Consider the following 17,567-nt stretch of genomic DNA (forward strand, 5'->3'; position numbering starts at 1 on the left):
TGTGAACATAAGTATCGTTGAAGCTAAGCTCAAGGACCTGGAGTCGACTATTATGGACCATGACATGACATTGGATGCCGTCAACAAGGAAAAGGCTCTCAAATCCAGACAATGAAATCCTGGCCAGGGAAGAAGTATACTGGAAATAAAAGTCCAAAGAAGGTTGGCTAAAGGAAGGAGACATGAACATGAAGTTTTTTCATAATTTTGTTAAGGTTAGGCGATCTTGGAATAAGGTGACGATCATCAAGAATAGGGCTAATGTTGTTCTAGATAATTTGGAGGACAGTAACAAAGAAGTTGTGGATTTCTTCTCAGAGCTACTCTAAAAGAGCCAGAGCCTAGACTCTCGGCATCAAGATACACTCTTGAATAATATTCCTCAGGTTATTTTAGATAATCAAAATCAAGTCCTGTGTAAACCCATTTTAATTGATGAAGTGAAGTAGGGTGTTTTCTCAATGGTGGGTGACAAGGCTCCAAGACCAGATGAATTTTCGGCTTTTTTCTACCAACAATTTTGGTATGTGGTTAGTCATGAGGTCTGGCAGGTGGTGGAAGAGGCGAGAGTCAATTTCAAAGTTGAAAAATAGTGAAATTGTACCTTTCTTGCCTTAATCCCAAAAGTTGAGAAGTTGGCATCCTTTAGGGATTTTAGACCCATTTCTCTATACAACATGTTATACAAGGTGATTTCCAAGGTCATTATGAACAAACTGAAGCCTTTGTTAAAATTTATTATCTCGGAGGAACAAAGTGGTTTTGTGTCAAGTAGATCAATTTTTGAAGGTATCATTATAGCTCATGAAGCCATACATTCTATAAGGAAAGTAAAGGTTGAGAGGATGTTAATCAAATTGGATATTAGGAAAGCTTATGACATGGTGGGTTGGGATTTCTTTTTTCGTGTCCTTGATAAGTTTGGGTTCTTGGCCCACTAGATTAATTGGGTGAAAGCATGCATTGATGGACCGTGTAATTCCGTGTTAGTCAATGGAAGCCCACAAGGCTTTTTCCAAGCTTCTTGAAGTCTGAGGCAAGGGGATCCTCTCTCCCCATTTCTCTTCATCATTTTGGCTGAGGTCCTAGGTAGATATATTCAACAGTTGAGAGGTGAGGGCAAATGGAAAGGTGTTCTGGTTGCTGATGGTGTGGATGCGGTCACTCATCAACAGTTTGCAGATGATGTGATCCTTTTCGGGGATGCCTCACTAAAGGAAGCTCATATTATCAAAAAAACTCTCAATGTCTTTTGTGAAGCATCTGGGCAACAGGTGAACTGGAAAAAATCAGACATTTTTTTCATTAATACAAATCTTAGAAAGCAAAGAGAAATAGTTAAGATCTTGAGTGTCAAAGCTGGCTCTCTCCCATGGATATTCTTGGGAACAACTTTGTTTGGGGGGGCCAACATAACACATTTGTCGCAAAGATTATTTGACAGTTGTGTCAACAAGCTACAAGGTTGGAAATGCAAATGGCTCACCTCAACTGGTAGGTTGTTATTGTTGAAATCAGTCTTATCTGCAATGCCGATTTATTCCATGATGTGTTTTAAAGTTCCAGAAAAAATAGTTAGAAGCATTAACCAGTTTATGAGGAAATTATTTTGGAATGGCTAGAGTGATCAAGACAAAATTCCACTGGTATATTGGGATAATGTATGTCAACCTCGTCTGGCGGGAGGTGCTAGGCTAAGAAAGTGGTGCTTCTTGAATGAAGCTATGGGTTCAGATCTTAAAACACAAATATCTGGACTCATTAGATGGTGAGGATTTTTACAATTCATAAGCCTCCTAGAGGATCTGCAGTGTGGAATTTTTTGTTGTCTTGTAGGAAAGTGATCACACAACACATCACCTGGCAATTGGGGAAGGGGGAGAAAGCTAATTTATGGACAGATTCTTGGGATGGAAAACCTGCCTTATCCTTGAGGGAGTATATATCTCTCATTAAATAGGTGTCTGAGGCCATTTGGGGTACAAAAGTTAAGGATTACTTGTATTTAGAGCGATGTAATGGAGTTGATGTTTGGAAATGGAAAGATGTTGAGGTGCTACCATTATCTTCCCAACAAAAGAGGTGTTTTCAAAATATTTTAGAAGAGTTCTCCCCAATCCTTGGCCCAAAAGATGATGTTATAAGATGGTGTGGCTCAAAATTAGGTGCTTATTCAGTCAAAATTGGATACGACATTATAGAGAACACAAATGTCCAACCGGATGGGCCTTCGAAACTATGTTGGAGCTCTAAGTATCTTCCCAAGGCAGGATTTTTTGCCCAATTGGTTTTGAAGAGGAGGATCCTGACGGGAGATAGAATGTTGTGTTTGGGATTCAATGGTCCTTTCCAATGTGTTATGTGTAAAGAACAAGAGGAATCATTGGATCATCTATTGTTAAAATGTGACTTGGCTCAGGGTGTTTGGAGGTTCGTACTAGGTAAGTTAGGGTGGCCAATCCCTCTCCCAGATAATATTTATGATCTTCTTAAAAGTTGGTTTTCAGAGAATAGTAAATCAGTCTTGTCGAGTGTATGGACGGTCTTGCCATCCATTGTTATCTGGGAATTGTGGAAAGAAAGGAATAGGAGAATTTTTTAGGACAAAACAAAGGGGCTAGACAAAATGTGTGGTAGGGTGGAGAGGGCCATCTTAGAAGTGGTTTCCTTAGCGACAATTAACCATAACTATGTGAAACACCCATATAGTTTGAATGACAACTGCATCCTAGCAAGATGGCCTCTCATCAAGCTCAAACCCGTTGATGGGTTTCCCAGGGTTAATCCTGTGAGTTGTCCTCTTGAAGTTGATGTAGTGACAAGGTCAAAGCTGGAGAGGGGTTGGGCGAAGGTTAACTTTGATGGGGCCTCAAAAGGGAATCTGAACACTTCAAGTGCGGGATGTGTGGCTTGTGATGATGAGGGGAAGATCCCTTTCATAGGAGCTTGAAGATTTTAGGACGAAACCAATAATTAGGCGTAGGCTTAAGCAACCTTGTTAGCGGCGGACTTGGTAGTAAACATGAAGGCATCAATAGTCCACTTTGAAGGGGATTCCCAAGTAGTGATCAATGCCCTGATCAAAGGTGATACCTGTGTATGGTGAAAATGGATAACAATAATAACAATATTGAAAGGCTAAATGAATTCAACCACAAAACCCTAGCCTAACAACAACAAAGATCCACCATAACATATGAAGATAACCTAAGACAATGCAAATAACTCAAAATCACAAAGATTATACCATCACATGTCCAATAGGGTTTTGATCTCCATTCTTCCTATCTCCATTGATCTTGCTTGATATACTTGCTCTCAGATTTTTATATGCACAAGAGCTCAACAAAGAACGGAATGTGGTTGCAAGTGGAATTGTAGTGTAGCCAAGTACTCCAAAATCAGTCATTAGGCATTAGGATATGTCATTAGGGTTTGACAATGAAGAAAGCATCTTCTTAAATAGAAGACACAATAAGAAATGGAGGGTTAAGATTGAGAGGTGTAAAAAGAGAGGTCGGCTAGGATTAGAGGGTAGGTAAAAGAAATACCAAAATAATGAAAGAGGTAGGTAGTGTAGGAATTAAGAGATGAATGACATGTGTCATGTGTGGAAAAGGATAATGAATTAATTAAATAAATAAAGATTTATTTAATTAATAGAAGAAGTAGGACAATTAAATAAATAAAATATTTATTTAATTTAGGAAAGGGATAATTTAAATAAATAAATGTATTTATTTAAATGAGAAACAAGGCTAGAAGAGGATAAATGAATTAATTAAATAAATAAAGATTTATTTAATTAATAGAAGAATTAGGCTTAGATAATTAAATAAATAAAATATTTATTTAATTAGACATGACAATTTTGAGTGTCTACATTTTGCCCCTCTTTGAGACAATGCGGCTTGTCGCGTTGTTTCAAAGAAGATAAGATGAACTGATACAGAGTTGCCCCAGTATGGGAATGATATGCCCCCTCGAGAGATTGGATGAAAATGTCTGAAAAGATTGCAGACAATCTCTCGATAAGAAAGACGGGATAGAATGGACTGATTGGATAAAGTGACAAAGTCACGGGATGAGGAAGACTGACTCGGGAAATGAGAGCTAGGGCAATCTATAAGATAGACCACGGGGGAAAATACATCCTCATTGTCATCTACACCGTCACAAGAGCATAGTGCAAAGCGAAAATAAAGCAGTAACAGTCAGCAGCGATGGCTTTTGTTCATAGTTTCGACCGTGTTCGCCGATTCTAGAGGCCAACAGAGGCAGGAGAGCCAGTGAGTACCACAAAACCTCCTCGTACTTTGATGCATTTATTGTTGTCATTAATGCATACTAGGTAATGTAATAAATGCGCATTTATGTCAAGAAAATGTGTTTGTGTCCAAAAATGTGAATTTATGTCTTCCAGGTCAAATCGACAGTTCTGTGATGAACATACGCTGTCGATTGGATAAGCTGTTGAGAGGATACACTCAAGAAGGTCCTCTAGGGAAGACTAAGATAGATCAAGGCACTTTGTGATGAACAGTGAGTACCAAGATAGAGTACTTTGTGATGAACAGGGAGTACTAAAATATGAGCAGCACTTTGTGATGAACAGGGAGTGCAAATGTGAGTAACACTTTGTGATGAACAGTGAGTGTCACACACGTAGTACTTTGTGATGAACAGGGAGTACTACTAGGATAGATAGCAACACTTTGTGATGAACAGTGAGTGTCACTAGGATAAATAGCTATGTGCATTTAGATAGCGAGTAGCATTTTGTGATAAACAGTGAATGCCACTATGACTGACATGATTTGATTTGCTTGACTGCAGGAGTACTTGCCGATGCTAGAGTCACGGGAGAGATTCCCATCGACTCAGAGGTTGCGACCTGAGTTGACAGCCAAGAACTGAGCTATGATTGAGGTTATGGGATTGAGATACATTCTGTATGTGCCTGAGTTTCGGGTGAACATGGGATTGCTGACTGCACTGGCTGAGAGATGGCACTCAGAGACTTGTAGTTTGCATTTGCCGATGGGTGAGATGACAGTCACCTTGGAGGATGTATATAGGATTCTGCGGATACCGATCGATGGGGAGTTAGTACCCTATGATCGAGACGGAGACAGGAATGCACTGAGATGAGTGTTCTAGGATCCAGGACTAGGGATGAGGGTGGGACATGTGGCATGGGATACCATGACATGGACAGGATTAGCACTACCAATAGTGTTGACAGGAGTTATCAGTGGGTTCCTCTATCTGGATAGGACGACATGAGGGGTGGCTGCAGGGGACGCAGGGGCTAGGAGAGTTGATCTTGGGGTGGGTCTTTCTAGGGCTCAAACTCCATCGAGGCCAGGCGGCTTCGAGGGAGGGAGTTCATCATAGCCTTAGAGGGCTCCCTATGTATCAGTATTGTACCATTTTTGTATTGTAGACACCTGCGGGTGATTTTGTAGCCATATGATTCTTTTAACATCATTGTATCATGACACTTTTGATTATATATGAGAGATGATCCATTTTTGCGGCAGCTATATGCATGCATACCGATGTGATGAGATTTTTCATGATGTATGTTTTATGTGATGCTTATGATATGGATGCAAATGTGAATGTATGAAATGCAAATGAATATGATAATGCAAATGATTATTTACATAATGAAAATGTGAGATGTGCTAACATGTGTTGTATGCAGGATGTGATGCAATTGTGATATCTATATGTATGTATGAAATGCTTATATGTGGTGATGTAGGTGTAGCTATATGAAATGCAAATGTTTTTGGTGTGTCATTATACTCAGTCATGTGATAGCAGGCTACGTGGACTCGAGAAGGACAATGGAAGTCAATCAAGAAAGGGGGATGGAAGACAGAAGATATGAACGTGAAAGAGCTTCTTGTGCGTTATCATCATTGAGCTTTATTATGGCAGAATAGGTTATGACAATCGAGGCATTTGTTCGGCCCAGAAAGTCATTGTACCTGTTTGCATGGAGATAAGACAGTCACAAACAAGGAATGCCCCAGTTCATACTAGACTCACAGTGTCCTCATATCCTTGGACAAGTCATAGCATTACTAAAAGACAATCCACAGACAACAAATGCAAATAGGTGACGATACCCCATCCTCGCCTTTCTAGTCAAAGACATCCTGGAGATAGAATCTCTAGTCAAAGACATCCTGGAAAAGCTAAAAGACATGTCACCAAAAAGATAAAATCAAAAGAAAACCAAGACTCGACACCAACATCCACTGTAGTCCTCAAGTTTAGTGTCTCTTGTCACTTGTATAAGTCGAATTTTGATTGTGGTCACAATGTTCACTTTCACAAAAAGGATAGATAGCACTGAACCATAATGTTGTCCGAGTCTGTTGAAAGATTTGATTTTGTTGAAGCTCATTGTTGCTGCTGTGTCTCATCTGAAACTGACTAAATCCATGAAACTGATACTTTATTGCGGAGAAGATGGAACTTTATTGCGGATCTGTGATGCAAATGCTGATTTATTGCGGATTGTGCGTAGATAGACTGAAGGAAGCTGGCAGAAACTGTACTCCTCGAAACACGTGATGTTCTAAGTTCCACACCCATCACTAGATGTAGGAATTGGCCGTAGTCACAGATAGGATCCGATTTATTATGGATGAAAAGGGGGTGAAAAGGGAGGGTTATGGATGGCTAACCAATCTTAGGTAGATCAATAACAAGCCATGATGGGAATGGGTAAGTTTATTGTGAGTGAATAGGTTGTGAGTGTGTGCAAAGTGAAAGGATGAAAGAGAGTCCTGAAGGAGAGAGGAGCAATGTCTCTACGCATGGCGCTGGTGACCCAGTTTTCACCATGGTACTTGCCCAGGGTGCCATCGAAGTGGTTTTCACCGTTGGACGAAATTATTTTTCTTTACTTTTTTTATTTTTCAATTTTTTTTTGTTGTCACAAGGCGCCTATTTGCCAGGTTTTCACCATGTAACGATTTTTTTGTTTTATAATTTTTTTTTTGTATTTTTTTGTATTTTTGATTTTTTTGTATTTTTGAATTAGGATGTTCCGAAGAGCTTATGTGTAGAACCTGCGAAGGTGCATGCTGTTGATAGGATCCTCCAAGGGTTCACCTTCTGTAGTTGAGAGCTGATATGCCCCAGATCCATATACTGCTGTGATGATGTAAGGACCAAGCCAGTTGGGTTCAAATTTGCCCTTCTTATCTCTGTCTTGCTGATTTTTGGGGTTCTCTCTGAGTACTAAGTCACCTACCTCAAATGCGCGAAGCTTGACTTTGTGATTGTAGCTGCATTGTTCCTTGACTGAATGATGTGTAGCTTGAGTGACTGTCTTCCTTGATAAAGGAACTGAGATAGAATTACTAGTGTGTGGACTACACAGGCCCATATGCGTGTCACCTAAAGAAGTTTGGGCATCACTGATAGCAAAGTCCTTTGAGGAAGCTCCATTAAAGGTCCATGATGTATCACCAGAAGGAAAAGGATGTGTGGAACAAGTGGATGAGTTATGAAGGCTTATGATTGCGAAAAGAAGTGAAAGTAGGATAGCATGATGGAGACTTAGGATCAACAAGTGTTCTTTTTGACTTGAAATTTTGGAACTTTTGCCCCCAGTTATTTTGATATTAGGGGAGATCAACTCTTGCTCTTTTTCTTTCATTGGATTTTTATCCTTGACCTTGATTTTTGCTGAGTCCAATAGCTTTTGATTTTGATTTGGACTAAAGCTCTTTTCTTTATTTTTGACTTTTAAATTTTTCTTTTCAAGGCTTGATTTTTGATCCCCAATGAGTAAGGGCTTTTGTAATTCTTGTTGATCCAAGTCTGGAAGTGGAGTGGAAATGGAATGAGTGGATGATATGGTAAATCTATGTGAGTCCTCAAGAGGGTTGGCGATACGCTCAATAGATTCTTTGTTGGAACCCCTCTTAGGATTGTTGATATCAAGAGTTGCTTGCACCACTAGAGGAGATTTGCATTCGGACTTAGTAGCCACAACACTAGGTGGTTCACACCCAATTCCTTGGCATTGCAAATTGTTTGTAGGTTGCTTCTGTTGACTGAATGGCTTAGGAGACTGTGGGAGTTGATCAACATGAAAGATATACTCACCACATCCCATGTCTTTAATCTTGAAATTGTCTTCTTTTAGCTCTGCCTGTTTTGATGTAGAAGCTTTTAAGGATTCAGGATCCACATATGTTGATGAAGGAATAGATTCTCTATTAGCTAGAATTGTTATTTCTAATCGACGTTGTAGATTGTTGCAATATATGAATGGATTTGGATCTGCTTTGACAGTCACTTCAACTCCATTGTGTGGAAACTTGATACATCGATGATATGTAGATGGTACTGCACTCATCTCATGAATCCATGGACGTCCCAAGAGTATGTTGTATGTGAGATCAAGATCAAGGACTTGACAAACCACATCCTTTGTAACTGGCCCAACTCTTAATGGTAAGGTGACCGTGCCCTTGGACGAACGCTCTTCATCATCATAGGCCTTAATGGTGATTTGGTTTGTAGAATTCACAGCTTTGTCAGAATATCCCAATTGTCTTATGGTGCTCAATGTACAAATGTTTAGACCTGCTCCTCCATCTATCAGGACTCGCTTTATTCGATGTTTATGTATGAAAGTTTCAACGTGTAAAGGTGCATTATGTGGCTGACTTATGGAGGCGTCATCGGCTTCTGTGAACGTAAGGGAATGTGGAATGGAAAGGTATCCCACCATGGCTTGAAACTGGTCCACGTTCAGATCAGTAGGAACGGTAGTGTCTCTCAAGATTTTGTCAAGGATAGCTTTATGAGCGGGAGATATACGTAAGAGCTCAAGAATGGAGATGAGCGCGGGTGTCTTCCCTAGTTGTTCTACAAGATCATACTCAGGCTTGGTAGATGAAGGATTGGTACTCTTAGGGGAGGCACCTGACAATGTAATCTTACCTCGACGGGTTGTAACATGACATTCGGAGGTAGCTTCGGATGAAGATCCCACACCCTTTAGGACAATTTTAGGTTGCTGAGGAGGATTCTCAGGATTTTTATTTTTGATAGTAATGGTAGAGATATGATTGTCCATTGAGATGTGATTGATAGTAGAATCATAATTGTAAGGTGCTCTAGTATAATTGGCTTGATCATCTGTGACTTTGCCTTTTCCCTTGTCATGTTTTGGGAATGGTTCCTTAAACACCTCATGCTCTTGGTTAAATGAATGTCCCTCAATCTCAATATCTCCTCTGTCAATGAGATCTTGCACAATGTTTTTCAATCGATGGCAATTACTTGTCTTGTGACCCTTGCTCTTATGAAACTCACAAAACTCATCATCATTCCACCAATTCGGTTTTACCTTTGGTTCATATGGAGGAAAATCTGGGACTGTGATCACTTTGTTTGCTACAAGCTTTTTGAATACTGATTCAAGTGGTTCTCCCAATGGAGTGTACTTCCTTCGTGGTTTTGAAGTTGTTTGATTGTTCACTTGATTGTTGGTAGAATTTGATCCAGAAAAGACGAACTTTGGTCTCACTGTGTTGGCATCAACCACACCATCATTAACTGTGTTCTTATTCTTGTTCCAAAATTTTGGTTTGTCCTTTCCTTTGAAGTCCTCTTTGTTTTCTTTGAATAGTTTGATAATTCCTTGTTCAATTAAGACTCTTTCTGTTGCTAGGCCCTTTTCAATGACATCCTTGAATGTAGACAAACAAGCTTTTCTGAGATCATAGCCAATAGCCTTGTTAACATTTTGTGTGAACATCTCCACCATTTGTTTTTGCGGGATCTCACAAGAGCATCTGCTAGCTAGGTTTCTCCATCTCTGTAAGAATGTTGCGAAAGATTCTCCTTCTTTTTGTTTAGTATTGCACAAGGTAGTAACTGAGACATCTGTTTCAATATTGTAAGAAAAATGCTGAATGAATGCTTCTGCCAAGTCGCCCCATGACTTAATACCGGGAGGTAATTGAGAAAACCATTCCATAGCTTGATCGCCTAAGCTCTGTGGGAACAACCTCATCAAGTATGTTTCTTCTGCCGCTACCTCAATGCAAGCTGTGAAGAATTGTCTTATGTGTGCCTTGGGGTCTCCTCTCCCTCTATATTTGTCGAACTTTGGTGTTACAAAGTGTGGAGGAAATGGAGGCATTGGAATGCTCTTATCGAAGGGATAAGGGCATATATCTCTCATAGTGTATGTAGGTTTGGATGTACTCATGTCCTCCACTTTCTTTTGTAGATCTCTAATTTGTTGCTCCAAATTATTTTTGGGAGGAGATTGATTTCTTGTAGCATACCCCATGTTTGAAACACCCATTTGAGGAGGAGCTTGTTGCATGTATGGATGATACTGATCGTAGACATGTCCATATGGAGGTCTATATTGTTGCGACATATATGGAGCACTTGGCATAACTTCTTGTTGAGGAACCCCATATCTATTTTGTGTGTATAAACCATATTCAACAGGTCTTTCATTTTCCATTGTGTTGCCCCCAATTTTGACATGAGGTCTCCTTGTGTCAAAATTTTGAGGATGTCCTTGAGTATCCACTTGTCTTGATTGACCCATATCTTGAGCATGTGTTTGAGCATAAGGCCTCCATGATGGTCTTTGAATGTAAGTATCATATGTTTGAGCTTGTGTATGTGGGATTGCCGGTTTTTGAAGCAGAACTGATGGTGACTCAGGCATCATATTCAGTCCTCTATTTCCTCCACTATTTGGTCTCCTTTGATCCATGTTGGATTGAGTTTGTTGTGAAGGTCTACTTTCCATAAGTTGAGATAAGTCAAAAGCATGCGGTATTTTGGCTCCACTTTGTGCCATCATGTTTAGAAAGTATTGACGATCTCTCTTCATTATCTCTTCAACCAATCTATTGAATTGAGGATCCATTATGGATTCTTGTATGTCTGCTGATAGTATTGAAGAATTGTCAACATTGTCATTGTGTGTAGCATTGTTGTTTATAGCGTTTGCGCTTTCCACATTTGGATTGTTTCTATAAACATTCATGTCTGGTAATGTAGTGTGCTCAGGATTGTAGAATAGATCATTGTCATACTCATAAGAACTCATGTTTGCGGATTCTTGAGCTTCTTTAGCTATTCTCCTAGATTTTTGAAGGCGGGTTTCAACCATGAACTAGGTGTTTGACCAATATGTGAGAGACTAGATGAAAAATGAAAAGAGTATGGAAGACCAAGAGTTGTATGGAGTGTAAATGAATCTTAGGTGTACTTGCAATGTCCAAAGTGTAAGACCAAGTATGTAAGTAGTAGAGTAGGTGTGACTTCCAAAGAGAGGATAGTTTCTCTTGATGAGGTAAGCTGACCTTGACTCTAAGTAAGACCAAATGAGACCCAAAGGTAAGAAACCTTGATGAGGGACCACTTAGCAAAGTGTAGTTGTATGTAGTGTGTTGACAAAGTATGATGAGGACAAGCAAGTGACCTTTTGACTCAAGTTTAGACAATTGTGAATGTAAAATGAGATGTGAAGCAATGATGGACTATGTGAGACCTTAGAACAGGCTGAATGCTAGATGAAATCTGAAGAGACAACCTAGGAAGCTCAAGTATGCCGAAACTGATTTCTTTTGTTTGTTGGACTGTGAAATTTTTCCAATTTGTGAAGTTTTTGGTTGTGACCAAATCTGAATGTTTGACTATTTTTCGTGACAAGAGGACACAATGTTGATGACTCAATGTTTGCAAACTGTTTAGACTCCAAAAGTGTGTTGTTTGATGTAAAAAGTTTTTGCATACACTTGAAGACACAAAAGACACAATGTTTTGTTGTTTTGTCTTGATTGTTTGAATGTTTAACATAAGTCAAGCACAATTCTTATGGCTGGCCAAGACAATAGTTGTTGATCCCACATGGGGTTTTACCCCCGAGGCTACGCTATTCAGAGCGGATACTTAGATGCTTGACCTCACTGGCTCCACCCTCGGCACTCACTTCTCGGGTCAGCCAAGCATCAGTCCCCATGAAAACTCCCCATGGTGAACTTTGTATCTCTACTAAGAACCGTATGTGTGTGGGCCGCTACCAGAGGTCCGACCTCTTGCCCCAACAACTAGAAGGATTTGGGCTTCTAAAACAAAAAGGTGCTAGTAAGGGCATCCGCTCGTGTGGCCATACATGCGGCACTTTCAGCTTTGTAAATACAGAAGGCTCCCAGTCGGTAGGGGTTACGCCCTACAAATGATCAAATAAATTTGATCAAACGGGTTTATGGGGAGACATAGTGTCGGTATGAACTAATCAGCACACGTTATTCATAGTTTTCACCATGAATACATTTGATTATAGTGGTTTGGATGAGGTGGGTTTTCCTCGCTACCACTTGGGTCGTTCTCTTCTCACTAGTAGTCCTAATGACCACACGGGAAGACAGGCCCTCTAAAGATTAAACAAAAAGAGCCTATTGCTCAAGACACAAAAGACAATGATTCAATTTTAGTGCACCAATTGAAGTGTTTGCTAGTCTATGAAAACAAGGCACACAATAAAAATCCAAAAAACCTTGCCAAGGACCTGCAACAAAGATTTATTAGTAGTTTGGATTGTTTCAAATGATCACCCCTTCCTGCAAGTACACAAGTTAGGTAAATTTTAGATCCAAAAGACTTTATGAAATAGGGGCCTTCAATAATGCGTTTTGTTGACCAATTCAAAGACCTGATTCATCATAAAAAAAGACCACCTGTAAAATTGCAAGATATTTCCAGAAATGTAAGAAAATCCAAAAAATTTGTTAATTTGCTCCAAAAATTAATTTTTTATGAAAAATCATAAAAAATTCATATAAAATGCAAAATCGATCCAAAAAATCTGAAATTTTTACTGGAGAGTCTTTATGGTCTTCCAAACCTGCACAAAAAATTTCCTGTAACAAATCCAAGCAGTTTGTGAGATATGAGTAAAATAATGCAAAACCCTAATTTTCAAAGATCTGATTTTTGAAGAATGATTTTGCATCAAATTTAAAATCACAAAAAACATATCCTATGTATAATTATGAGAGATTTCCAAAAATGTAAGAAAATCCAAAAAATTCGCTAATTTTCTCTCAAAATTAATTTTTTATGAAAAATCATAAAAAATTCATATAAAATGCAAAATCGATCCAAAAAATCTAAAATTTTTACTAAATCTTTCTGATACTGTTCCTGACCTGCACAAAAAATTTTATGGAAAAATTCGAAGCCGTTTGTGAGATCTGATCAAAATAAATAAAACCCTAATTTTTAAAGATCTGATTTTTAGGGAAATATTTTGCATCAAAATTAAATTCACAAAGAACAGATCCTGTGTATAATTATGAGAGATTTCCAAAAATGTAAGAAAATCAAAAAAATTCTCTCATTTGCTCTCAAAATAAATTTTTTATGAAAAATCATAAAAAATTCCTAAAAATTGAAAATTTGCTCCAAAAATTCTGAAGTTTGGATTGGGAGCTCCTGATACTTTCTTCAACCTGCAAAAAAAATTTGGTGCAAAATTTCCAAGCCGTTTATGAGATATGATCGAATCTCTCCAAGATCTTGATTTTGTGTCCAAAACCCTAGCTGCACAAGGTTATTCTCCAAATTGTTTTACAAAATAGCAATATAGGGTTAGAAAAATCTGCAAAAAAAACATAGATCTAAGAAAAATCCATGTCCCACGGGGCGTGCCAAAATGTGTATGGTGAAAATGGATAACAATAATAACAATATTGAAAGGCTAAATGAATTCAACCACAAAACCCTAGCCTAACAACAACAAAGATCCACCATAACATATGAAGATAACCTAAGACAATGCAAATAACTCAAAATCACAAAGATTATACCATCACATGTTCAATAGGGTTTTGATCTCCATTCTTCCTATCTCCATTGATCTTGCTTGATATACTTGCTCTCAGATTTTTATATGCACAAGAGCTCAACAAAGAACGGAATGTGGTTGCAAGTGGAATTGTAGTGTAGCCAAGTACTCCAAAATCAGTCATTAGGCATTAGGATATGTCATTAGGGTTTGACAATGAAGAAAGCATCTTCTTAAATAGAAGACACAATAAGAAATGGAGGGTTAAGATTGAGAGGTGTAAAAAGAGAGGTCGGCTAGGATTAGAGGGTAGGTAAAAGAAATACCAAAATAATGAAAGAGGTAGGTAGTGTAGGAATTAAGAGATGAATGACATGTGTCATGTGTGGAAAAGGATAATGAATTAATTAAATAAATAAAGATTTATTTAATTAATAGAAGAAGTAGGACAATTAAATAAATAAAATATTTATTTAATTTAGGAAAGGGATAATTTAAATAAATAAATGTATTTATTTAAATGAGAAACAAGGCTAGAAGAGGATAAATGAATTAATTAAATAAATAAAGATTTATTTAATTAATAGAAGAATTAGGCTTAGATAATTAAATAAATAAAATATTTATTTAATTAGACATGACAATTTTGAGTGTCTACATTATGGGGCCTCAAAAGGGAATCTGAACACTTCAAGTGCGGGATGTGTGGCTTGTGATGATGAGGGGAAGATCCCTTTCATAGGAGCTTGAAGATTTTAGGACGAAACCAATAATTAGGCGTAGGCTTAAGCAACCTTGTTAGCGGCGGACTTGGTAGTAAACATGAAGGCATCAATAGTCCACTTTGAAGGGGATTCCCAAGTAGTGATCAATGTCCTGATCAAAGGTGATACCCCGTGTTGGAAACTAAATAAGTTCATACATATAATTTGTGAAAATTTAAAATCCTTCCAAGATTTTTGCATTTCCCATGTGAAAAGAGGTGGGGATGTCATTGTTGATGGTCTTTCAAACGTGGCGTGTGAGCTTTCCAAAGGGGAGGTGAGGTGGCGAGATTGCAATGATTGCATCGTGTGATGGAGTTAAGACACCCTATCAAGAATGCACTCCTACAAATTCGATATGTGCGACTTGCAGCCGACTTTTTACCCAAAGCTAAAAGTCTGGTTTGAGTTAATGGACATTTAATACGAAATGCTCTCTAAAATGGCGGCGGTTGTGGAGCGTGACTCCTTAATTTCTAATCTTGTATATTCACGTATTCAATGCGGCTTTTCTGTGAGTTTGGTGGTGAAGGCTACATGTTTTTGGTAGAGCTCGATAGTTTTTTATAGAGTTTATTTTTTGAGGACATCCAAAATGGAAGAAAACTTTACCCTGAGGTCTTCAAAGTTGATGCTAGCTTTTTGGGGTCCCATCCTGGTGAAGAAGCTCAAGAAAATGTTTTTGGCAACGGACCCTCTGTTCTTGAAAGCGGTTCAGTTGGTTTAAGGTGAGGAGGTGGTGGTAATTGGCCATAGGTATCGGTCAAGAGCAAACATTTATTCTCTAATCATGGCTTGGGGATTGGACTTGCGATATGCATGCGAGGAAGTGAGGAAGGTGTTGAGGATGATCGTTCTACATACTTACCTATTAAATTTGGAGTCTTTGTTGGAATGGGTTGTTTTGGGTTAGGGATTTAACATGTCTGAAGGTATTCCAGAGAACAATGTTGAGTTGCAGGCTAGGCACTCTCGAATTCCATTTCTTCAACGTCAAGAGGAGGTCAAAGCTCGGTTCAGAGATGATGCTAGGAGAGGATGAGAAGGCTTGGTGGTTTATGTTCAGATAATGGAGCTCGATGAAATCATCCGACAAGCGAGGGTGGAGGCTAGGTTGGTGGACGAGACACAAAGAAGGGGGCTGATAACCAAATGACTCTCTGCAGAGCTGGCAAGACAGGTTGAGCATGGTGGTGCAGTTGATGGTTCTGGGTTGGTGGATGCTTCAAGCTCTCGAGATACTGCAGATGGTTGATGATCAATGGTACCCCTTGGTACATTATTTTTTTTGCCTTAATTACTATTTAGTTTTATTCTCTGATAAACTGTTAATGCCAATGAGGCATGATGTATTGAAACTTTTTCTACAGTGGGGTGTGGTAGGTTTTTTTATGTCTCTGTTTGAAGATCAGTATGGTTTTGGCAAGGTGGTATTGTTTTCAGATGGTGGTTTGGATGAATGATGGTTTAGTATGTACTACAATTTACTTCTTAATAAAAATAAATATCTATTACCGATAAAAAAAAGAAAGTTTGTTACACATTAGGAGAATTTTTTCCATCTATAAAATAATTTAAAAGGAGTTGATTTTTTAATTTATCAAAGTAATAAAAGTTGTTAATGTAGTGCCTCTTTTATATAGTTAATGTAAGTATAAATCTTTTTTTTTATTATTAATTAAAGTTTGATATATGAATATTTTAATGGTTTTCAATTTTTTTGAAAAGAAAAGAAAAATAACATAGATATATTATTGAAATGAATCATGCACTTTAATTAAATAAATGAACCATGGAAAACTAAATTAAGTGTAGAAGAACATCTATGTTAGTGTAATAAATATAACCTCTCAAATTTGAGAAACATTACATACAATGGAGTTAATTTTATAATTTATCAAACTAATAAAAATTGTCAATGCAGTGCCTCTTTTATAGTGCCTCTTTTATATGGGTGATGTAAGTATAAATCTATTATTTATTTTTTAATTAAATGAATGAACCATATAAAACTAAATTAAGCACATAAGAATATTTATGTCAATGTTATAAATATAACCTCTCAAACTTGAGAAACACTATATTATCCTTAAAAATATACCCCAACCTTAAAGCAAATGAAAATATAGGCATAACCCTAAACCAAATTTAATCCTAACCCTAAACCAAATTTAAATCTCAATTATAATTTTCTTTCTAATCTTGACCATAACAATAAACCAAATCTAACATCAATCATAACCCTTAACCAAATTTAACCACAAGTGCCCTAAATAAATTTGAACCTAACACTTCAACAAATTGAATTCTAACTCTAAAACTAAATCAACTTGATCTTTTACTAAATATAATAATTAAATAAGTGTGATCAAATTGGCAATGTAGTTTTTACTCCATTTTTTAATATTGTATAGGTTAGTTGATTTTGAACATCTACACATAGTTTGTGTCCCACTATAAGGTTTACCCAACATTTTAACTATTTAAAAAAAGATAAATGAAGAGAGATATTTAATCTAAAAGTTTTAAAGATTGAGATAGTTGACCTTCAAATGTGTAGCCATCTATCAAATTGGTTATGCATTGGAACAACTTTGGTCATTTATAAAATAAGTAAAAAAGTTTTTTTTTATTTTTAATTTACTAGAATAATAAAAGTTGTCAATGTAGTGCATCTTTTATATGGTTAATGTAAGTATAAATTTATTATTTGTTTTCTTAATTAGTTAGATATTGATGTATGAATATTTTTTTATATTTTTTAAAAATAAAATAAAAATAACATAGATATATTATTGAAACAAATCATTTTAGTTGAATAAATGAACCATAGAAAGCTAGCTTAAGCATAGAAGAACATCTATGTCAAAAAAGTGACAAATACAACCTTTCAAAATTAAGAAACACTACATACAATAATTAAATTAAAAACTAATGAATTG

Source organism: Cryptomeria japonica, chromosome 9 (assembly GCF_030272615.1).
Source record: "Cryptomeria japonica chromosome 9, Sugi_1.0, whole genome shotgun sequence".
Classification (NCBI taxonomy): domain Eukaryota; kingdom Viridiplantae; phylum Streptophyta; class Pinopsida; order Cupressales; family Cupressaceae; genus Cryptomeria; species Cryptomeria japonica.